Here is a 10,820-nt window from a genome sequence, read left to right on the forward strand (position 1 = left end):
TCGAAATAAGTATAGTTTAACTCACATAATATTTAAATTACCATTAGAAGTTTGATTTCCCCACTTATAAATACCTGATCGAGGAAATATACTTGTTATGCTCATATATTAATACGTTTTTAAAACAATTGTAATGTAAAAATTAATATCATCGTCAATCTGAGCATGACTCAACTAACATGAACTTGTACTATTAACCTTAAAATTTGTAGTTCAATCTCTCACTCCACATATTATTAAAAAAAATAGTAATAATAATATGGGCAAAATAGATTTTTGGTCAACGAGATTTGAAGTAGATGTCTGTTTAGTCTCTTAAGTTTCAAATCGAACAATTTAGTCTCCGAGATTTAAGAAATGATTCTAAATGGTCTCGAAGATTAGTTAAATCGTTAATTGACTAAAAGTGAAATGAGGTGGACGTTAAATGATGAATTGGTTTATGTGGAAAATTTTATTAATTTAATATTAGTTTCTTTAATGACGTGGACTCTCTTTTCTTTTCATCGTCTCCATCTTCTTCTACCTCCTCCGGCGAATTTCTGATTGTTGCAGTGGCCGCCCAGTGGAAACGACGATGACCATCGCAGGTAAACGACGAAGAAGAATGAGCTTTAGATCTAAGGTTGTTTGAAATCTCTAAAAAATTTCCCAACTCTCTTAACAATTTTCCCAACGACAAGTCGCATCCGTGCGACTCAGACGATCCACAAAGCTTAACTCGGTCTCTGGAGAGTTGGTGTGAGGACCCATCGAAGCCGGCGGAATCCTCGCCGGCGATCTTGAAACTAGAAATAAATCTCGAAGCATATAGACAACATCTTAATGCGACGAAGTCAGAGGAGAGCCCAAGCTTTGAGTTCAAGGCAAGGAGAAAGAGCCAGAGTCACATCAATGAAACTAAGAGCGGCAGAAAATTTTTCTCTGTTCTTGAGTAGTAATAATTGATGTATTTATCAACAATATGAAATTTAGGGATCGGAAATCAGAAACCCCATTATCGAAAAAAGAAGATGGATCAGGAAATTTTTACCTTTCAGTCGATGAACCACCAGTTCTTAATGTCAATGGAAGAGGAAGATTGTGAAGAAACAGCCCTTGTTGGTTTGTTTATGATGTTTAGAGAGAAATGAGGCAGCCACCATAAAGATTAAACCAGAGGAATGAAAAGAAGAGAATGGAGATTCCTTTAAAGCCTTTATGGTCCGTTTGATTCCCGAGAATAAGAGGTGGGAATAAAAAATGATATTCTATCACCGTCTTTGATACAAATTTTTTAGAATAAATTAAGATTTTCTCCATTTCTAATGATTTTTCTCTTTCTCTTACTTTTTATCTATTCATTCTATTGGTTATTCTTTTTTGTTGATAGTAGTTAATATGTTTAATTTTTATAAGTATGTTTAAGTTAAATTTATAACTGACATATATAATTAATTTTATTAATAATAATATTAATATAATAATTTATTGTATTATTATGAATTAATATGAAAAACCATAATCTTTCTTAAAAAAATATGAATAACTATGATTATAATTACTTAAATCCATTTTTATTGGTAATATATATTAATATCATAAATTATTTAATAAAATATTAATTAGTCTTTAAAAAATATTTATTAATCAATTACGAATAAAATAAGTTAATTTTTTCAATTAAAAAATCTTGTACACTTGTACTTCTAGTTTTAATCTATAATCATAGTTTTTTTAAATTAAAAATATTGTTTGATGATTTAAAATCAATTAGTTTATATCAACTTCTTTTGTTTATATATTGCTTATAATTGACATTAAATAATTAGTTTATTAACTCTTCAATCAATAACAGAAAAAAAGAAAATAGATATTTAAATTAATTATCAATATTTTTTAATAAAAATTAATACTATAAACGTGCAATATAAAAAATTTAATTGATAATAAATATATTAAATTGGATGGTTAGTGAGTAAATTTAGTTAAATTTTAATGGCTGAAAATTGATTTAGTAACTTAATGTAATAAAAATAAATTAACAAACAAAAATTAACATTGAAATTAATTTTTATACTTTATATTAACATTGAAATTAATTATTATTATTTTTATACTTTAGAATTACATAGAAAAGTATAACATATTCCCAGACATCCTATTCACATTCTTATACATAACTAAATATAGTCATATTTGAGTCCAGACATCTTATTCCCATACATTCTATTTCCAGACATCCTTTATTCTTTTATTCTTAGGTATCTACAAAACCTTAATCCAAACGTCTCCTAAATGTGATCACTCTCTCACACAAAATGTGCTCTATTTCAAATTTGTAAAATTTCATAAAATAACTCAAAAACAAAAAACTTTTCTACGGACAATCTCCTTCTAAAAAATTTCTATGACGAACCTTTTTCTAATGTGAAATACCACTTTTACCCCAACTTTTTAAAACCAAAGGATATGCGTGAGTACATGTGAAATACCAAACGACACATCTTTGTTCTCATTATTCTCGATTTTCTCTCAGTTTCTCTCAACTCTCCTTCGTGTTCGACGTCGTCATCATCTTCGATTTCAAATTTTCACTGCTTGTCGATCATTTCTACACATTTTCCACCACCATTTTAGTGATTTCTAAGGTATTTTACTCTTTTCCTTCAATGCATGTTGATTTTTCTGTTCACCCATACAAAATGGTTAGTTCGCTTAGTTTAACGAAATTAATTGCCCAACTGGTTAAACAAATACCCAACTTAGGTTAAACGATTGCCCAATTTAGGTTAAAAGATCGTCGAACTTAGGTCAAACAATATTCTAACTTAGGTAAACGATAGCCCAACTTAGGCTAAACGATCGCCCAACTTAGGATAAACGATCGTTTACTTTTTGTGCAAGTGATCGTTTAGGTTTTATTAAGTGATCTTCTACTTATTACTGCAATGCATATGTTTGTTACAGTTACTAAGATGGCTATCCCTGATGAGAAATATCCTACTACCATCTCTTGTATGGTCCATAAAATGAATGACCTGATTAAGAAAAAACTCACCACAAAGCAAATGGTGATGTTTAGAAAAATGTGTTTTAGTCCATAGCTGGACGTGGACCTTGTGTTTAATGGGCAACTATTCCACTATTTTTTTTTTTTTTGTTAAAAGAGGTTAGAGATCAGAACCCAGATGTTATAAGCTTCAACCTACTAGGGAAGAAAGTAACATTCACCTAAGATGATTTTAATCTGATAGATGAGTTGTGACCAATCAATGAAACAATTGAAATAGATGAAAGCGGTGAGAGAATACCACATATATTGTTTGGATCGAAAAACCCAAATGAGAATAAGGAAAAACTTTGAAAGGATGTTGAGTCCACCTTCAAAAAATTCAGATTTACAAACGGTGAAGATGTCGTGAAGGTTGCATTGGCATTATACATCGAGTTGTGATGATGGAAAAAGATAAAAAAAAACACAATTTGACATTAAGATATTTGGGATTGTTGATGACACTGAAGTCTTCAGGCATTATGACTAGTTGACTGTCATATTCTAACGTTTGCTGAATAGTATGGAGTGCGTTTTATGTGGGAAGAAGGAGTCGCACGATATAAAGAAAGCAGAAATCAAAAACACGTCACATATTACCGTATAAAGGAATTTTTACTTGCATTCCAGGTGCGTAACTGCTTTTCCACTTGAATTTAATATGTATTCAATGGGTTTGTGATAAATTATGTATGTTTATCAAATGTTTTCTTCCATATTGTAGGTTTGGGCTTACGACAAACTGTCAACATCTAGTAAGTTTATAGCCACAAAGTGAGTAAGAAGGCAAAACCACGAATTCTTAGGTGGATGTGTTCTTAGGCTTCATCGTATAAATTGTTGGATAGGAATGTATTTCAACCTAAAAAAGTAAGCATCTATTACAAATTTTAAACGATCACGTATAGTTAATTAAAAGATTGCCCATATTGTAGTAAACGATCATATAAATCACACTAAACATTATTCTCATAGTTCTAAACGATCGCTCACATTAATCTAAATGATCGTTCAAAAATTATCTAAACGATCGCTTAAATTTGACTAAACAGTCGTTTAGATTAATATGAGCGTTTGTTTAGAAGTTATTTAAACGATTGCTTAAATTTGACTAAATGATCATTTAGAAAATTCATGATCGATCGTTTAGTAATTAGTAGTTTATTTCATATGTACTGACTTGTTTACATCATTTACATGCAGAATATTGTTGTGTCGAGACTTATACCAACATTAGATGAGATGAGGTACAAGGAATATTGACTAATAGAGGTGGAACTGATGCAAGCGGACGACCAAATAAGACATGATGATAGCACTAATCAACACTCCTCGATACCCATGCTGACCGTCAGGAGACGTCTAGGGGTCATGAACTATTCGATGAATATACTCATGAGCATGAAACTCCTCAGTCACATCCATTTGTGCAGCCTGTGATTGAGCATTCATTACAACCAAATATAGAGTCAGATCAACACATGAGGGACATGACTAATCGTCATAAAGGAAAAAAGAGGCATGATTCTTCAGACAAGAACTCTAAATCCTTAGGAAGACACAAGCACAAGGTCTTATAAGATCTTGAAAGGGAAAATATCATAATTTTGCAAGGATCTAGCAAAATTGATAGTTATAATCAGTCTAATGGGTGAACACATTACCCAATAACTGAATGAAATAAAGTTGTTAGTTCAACGTCTGGTATGTATTTTATGCATTGATATACAATTGTTTAGTATGTCTTGACAATCCTTTAGAGATCTTTTAGCTAGTCCTAAGTGATTGTTTAGATTAATGTTAACTATTCCTAAACAAGTCTTTCGTGTATTTAGGATGGATGGTTTGATCAACAAGAAGTGGCTAATCATGAGAAACATGATGGTGATGATGATGATAAGCATAACTAAAGAGATGGTGAGGATGAGCATCAAGTGGATGAAGCAGGAGTGATGTTAGAAGAGCCTTCACCATGATCCACCAATATCTTAATACATGCAGGTGGATGAAGAAGGGGGTGATGTTAGAAGAACCCCCCAACATGATTAGCCAACATCTTAACATGGTTTGGTGGATTTAGAGATGGATGATAAGCCATTGAAGAACGGAATTCGATGATCAAGTTAATGATCAAATTGTCATGGAGCCGTCAGTTGATCCACCCATCGATGAACAACTCCCCGTGCAACTATCAGCTGAAGTATAGCAACTCCCTCGCAACCATTCAATTTGAGAAGCCATTTCGACTCCAATTCCGTAGATGAATTACAAGCCAAAGTCAGTAGAAGTGTAATTCAAAAGGATATCGGTGAGAATGAGGTACAACCATTTATGCATAATTGATTTTAACATTATATTCATTGTTTTAGAATTTAAATGCAGGAGAAAATTGATTGCCCTGATCATTGGAAAAGAAAGAAGGCAACCAAATTTTCACCAAAAGAGTTCAAAAGGACAAAAAAAAAAGTTTTAAATAAAAAGAGCGAGTCTATAGAAGAAGAGGATGAACCTAGAGGTTCTTAACAACTTATAGATGAACCTCGACCACCTGTGAGAGAACTGAAACCACCACAAGGGTGATAAACCTAACACATTGGTCTCTATCCTCGACATTTCCATAAGCTCGTTAGATCTATGACTTGTTGTTCCTAGTCCCAAATATTTTTTGGTCGGTATATAAAAAATGGAGGGGCAATCCAAAAACAAAGAATGAGGAGCAAACGGTGGGGTATACCTTCCAAACCAAAGATTTCTTCAAAACATTTGAGAAGAACACATGGGTGATTGGGGGTATGAGTAATTCTAAATTCTTTTATTTGATCGTCGAAGTTTTATATATATGATCGTTTGGGATTAGGTAAATGATCACTTATGATTAGCTAAACGATCGCTTATGATTAACTAAACGATCATTTATGATTATCTTAAGGCGTTTATGATTATCTAAACGATTGCTTATAATTAGATTAACGATCATTTATGATTATCTAAACCCTCATTATGGTTAGTGAAACAATCATTTATGATTATCTAAATGATTGTTAAGGAATAGATAAACGATCGTCTATGGTTTTATACTTGATCGCTTACAATGATATTATCGGTTTATAAGAGTTAACAATGTACATGCGGAAGCAATCAGGATTCTAAGCACTCTAACTACATTAATTTTAAGATTAAAGCATGCATGTTCATAACTTAGAGAAATAGGGTTTTAATAGACAATCTTTGAAGAACCTCCAAATTGGTGCAATCCCTGGACGAATTCTGATCAGGAACACTTTGTGGACCACTATTAGAGTCTTCTTCGCTACTCTCCGACCTTAGAATGAATTGTGGGATCCAATTTGTGATGTAATCATTATCTTGCTGGGGCTGCTACGAAAATCACTTCATCTAAATATTTGATTCCAGTGTCTCTACTGATTTTAGTGCTCTTAGGCTCAACAAAATCCTTGTATAGCCTCTTCAATTTCTCTATAAAGAGAAATATATGACCAGTTCGAATGAAGGGAATTTTGAGCTTGAGAATGGTTTTAGTGTAGAAATTTGGAAGAACAATTTCTTCTTCAAATTATCAACTTGCATGAAGTTTTTCCTCAACAATTTTTACTCAATTTAGAGAGGAAATACATACAATCATATTGCACCTAATGTTGACACCAAATTAACCATAGTGGGATTTGAGGTGGTAATCAAAGTGGGAAATTTTAGATTTTTCCACTAACTCTAATTTCAGTTTTAAAATAGAATTTCACAAAATTCAATTTAAAATGAAGTTTAATTTTAAATAAAATTAATTCAAATAATCAAATTTAAATGAAATCAGTTTCTTTAAAAATAATTTTAAATAAATTAATTCAAATAAATAATTAAACTATTTAATTAATCAAATTAATTTAATATCAAATATTAAACTAATAAAACACCAATCTCGAACATAAATCTCCATTCACGTGTACAATATTTAAATTAATTTTAAATATTTACAACTCTCCAATTTTGTTTAATTCAACAATTTCAACAATTAAACGTTAATTATATCGCATATAATTAACAATAATTTCCTAATTGAATTTGAATGTTTTAAATTTCCTCATCACACTGTTCTAAGGTTTAGTCTGATATGAGCTAGTTGGGGGACCTAATGGACCTATAGATTATAAGCTCCAATGATCTAAGACTAACAGACTAAACTCTTTAACATAATTAACCAACATTTGTTAACTATTGAGACACTCCACTAAAGTCTAGTTGCTACACTCTCCTCACTGTACATATATTTTTGTCTATTTGATTTAACCATGATTAGTAAGTCGATCTTTTATTGGTTGTTCGTAATTAAAACTGCGTCTAAATTATCGTTTTACTCCTATAAGTACATCTTGCTTCTTAAGTCCCATCGATCCTCTAATGAACAATTGGTCTATGGTTCAACCACCAAACCGAGTCCTTCTCAGGACAATGAGAGGGTGTGGCCTGTTGTTCAAGATCTGGAGTCGGCACTTAAAAGAACAACATATCTATTATCCCTAGAATCGGGTAAGAGTGAATTCCATCTTGTAGGACTATGTCTCCCAGCTATCTGCCCGGTCTTACTCCTAAAATAGAAGGCTTATCGAGTCAGCAATATTTAGCCACTCTCACCCATACAGATTAAAGGATAATCCCGAATAAATAGAAGTTCATGTCTAGCTCAGGATTAAGATCAAGTTACCTAGGTCATCGAATTAAAATAATCAATCTTAACAATAAATAACGTTATAAAGTAAAAGTGAATATTTCATGGTCCGATCTTATGTAAATTAATTGCATAGGATGCCCCCACTCGCATGTCTTCACATGAATGATTTAGAATCACATCGTTGTATCAAGTACAAAGTGCGCTGCATCCATAGTGTCCCTAGGCTAACCCAGCCTTATCCCTATACTATAAACCGTTTTGGCTATATACTCGAACTTGATTCATTTTTATGTCTCCATATAAAGTTCAAGTATTCATGCTATAGCCATGAGTTCTTAGTTTATTGGATTTAAAGTCAAAAGGTGCAATTTACATATTCAATAACATTTTTACTGAATAACCTCAATAATAACTTTAATATATAATAGAATACGTTTAATGTTTACAAACCACGAGTTTTAGGACATACAACCCAACATGGTTAAGCTACACTCCAGACTTGAACTTTTTCAATATCGGTTCATTGTGGTGGATTCGAGCTTCATGGTACATATTAGTGTAGTTGAAATTACTTCTTATTGGTAGCCAACAATTATAATTTCGCCCGGTCTTTTAACAAGATCCTTCATGGAGCGAGAAGGAATTTCTTTAAAGATCCAACCAAATGGTGTGGTAATGGAGAACAAAAATGTGGCAGTCTTGAAAGGATACACGAATACCCATTGCGGGAAAGATCATATTCTAATTTTAATTTTACATAACGCGTAAAGAATATATATGACGAAAATAGAATACACATGATCAACTAAGAATACATATATATCGAAATTAAGAAGAAGAAAAGATTCAGAAAACATACCTTTAAAGACTAGTCTTTTTACGATTTCCTCTCCAAAAACTTTGAACACCAACAATAAAAAACACAGAAACAAGTGTACGAAAACAATAGATACCACCACATGGAGACCTCAGTATTCTTGGGGTAGAGAACCGCAGAGAGTTTGTGGGTTTCTTTGAATAATTTAGAGAGGGAACGATTTTTTTTTAGAGAAAAAACACTTTTAAAAAACCTTTAACAACTTCAATATTTTCAACACCTTACAACTCCAACACATTTTGGAGTATTTATAATAGTGCAAGTGAAAGATGAAAGAACTTTTCTTTTCATCTTCCAAATAATAATGAGGATATTTATTAAAGAAAATGAACATTTTATGTAATTAAAAATACATATAATTACATAATGAAAATTTTATGTAATTAAAAATACATATAATCATAAACCAACTATGATCAAACCCCTCTCGAGCCAGGAGAGGGTGTGGTACCACATTGTTCAAGCCTCGGAATCAGCTCTTAAGGGAGCAATTGATTTACAGTCTCTAACTATAGAGAATAAGTTAATTCCTTCTTATGTAGGAGTGTTTTCAGCTCCCTAATCAAATGAATCCCAAAATGGTAGACATATTGAGTCGGTGAAACTGATCACTCTCACCCATACAAATCAAAGAACTGCCTTCATAGACAAAAGTTCACAACTCATTCAAGATTTGGGTCAAGTCACCTATGGTCATTATGATGAAATGCAAGTCTCATCTATCAATGGTATTATATAGAGAGACTATAGATTTCGTGGTCCGGTCTTATACAAACTTTTTGCATAGAATACCCCTACTCACATGTTTACACATGAATGATTAGGACCAGATCATTTGTAACACTTTACAATAATTGTAACAACTACAAAGCAGGACATATTTGTAGTGTCACAAGGATGTTGTGGTCTCATACAAATGTTGGTATTGCCATCATTACACGTTGCTATTAACAATATACCTTTGTATTTCTCATACAAATGGGTGCCATCAACAATGATTACAGGGTGGATGCAGTTCAAAAATCCTTTAATACACAAATTGAATGCCATGAAGATGTACTTAAAATATTGTTAGTCTTCTATTTCAACCTCAAAGATCGTGCCCAAATTTGCAAGTTTCTGTGCCTCATCATATGCGTTAACAAGAGCATATGATCCTTCCGACGATCCTTGTGCGTACACCAATCCGTACTCTCTTTCACAGTAAGCCCCTCCGTAGCTTACATTCACCTTATAATCTTGTCGGACATCTTTGATTATATCCCTTGGGTGGTATGTTTGACCAACTTGATCATATTTGAACTTAACTAAATATCCAATAACCCTACTTTTTGCTTGTCGTTGATTACCCAATCTCATCTCAAGAGTGCACATATGGACGCTCAAATATTCTGTCACTTTGAAGGAATCACGTCTTTCTAATTTTTTCCACAAACTCTCCACTTATTCCTTCACTGAATACCGTACAGTTAGCAAGCTCTTTTTAGAATTTTTTACACGATAGTCAAAGTTCTTTCTTATTGCAAGAATCGACAATTTAACTGATAAGTCATATTTCGAAAGAAAATTCTAACCAACCTTTATATCATCGTCCTATAGACAGTCGTTTGTGATGAGGCCGTATTACGATGGGCCCTATGATGGTTTGGGCATATCTATAAATGGTTGGGTTGGAATAGTGGAATTCATTTGGGCTGAAGGCATCGAAACTGGTAGGATGGGATCAGATTAGATTGGAATGTGAATGGAAGGTGTTAGAATTGTTTGTGGTCTCGAAGATTGTCCATATACATTATTATAATCGAACTATAGAGTATATCTAGATTGGATGTTGTGACCAATCAAATCTTCATTTCTATCGTCTGCCAGGTTACATGGCTCAATATTCTCATCTAGTGAAGACAATGTTGTGGAATATTATGTTGGGTTGTATGTCCTAAAACTTGCAGTTTTTAAAATTAAACATATTCTATTATCAATAAAAGATGTTATTGACATTTATTCAATAAAGTTGTTTAATATGTAAATTGCACTTATAAAGACTAAATCCAATAAACTAAGATCCATGACTATTACATGAATACTTGAACTTTATGTGGAGATATAAAAAGATGGATCAAGTTTGAGTAAATAGCCAAAACGGTCTATAGTATATAAATAAGGTTGGGTACCTTATTTTGGTAAAACTATCAGATGCAACCCACTTTGTAGTTGGTACAAACGAT

The 10,820-nt window shown here is 32.3% G+C and overlaps 1 long non-coding RNA gene across 1 annotated transcript; it reads right to left on the minus strand.

The window, feature by feature from the left end:
* Positions 1-428: 428 nt before the first annotated feature.
* LOC120078310 lies at positions 429-1,291 on the minus strand. The gene is made up of 2 exons (XR_005481982.1): positions 1,034-1,291; positions 429-924 (listed from the first exon to the last, which is right to left on the minus strand). It is a non-coding gene; the product is annotated as an uncharacterized LOC120078310 (long non-coding RNA).
* Between the last annotated feature and the right edge of the window lie 9,529 nt (positions 1,292-10,820).

The sequence above is a fragment of the Benincasa hispida genome, chromosome 5 (assembly GCF_009727055.1).
Source record: "Benincasa hispida cultivar B227 chromosome 5, ASM972705v1, whole genome shotgun sequence".
NCBI lineage: Eukaryota > Viridiplantae > Streptophyta > Magnoliopsida > Cucurbitales > Cucurbitaceae > Benincasa > Benincasa hispida.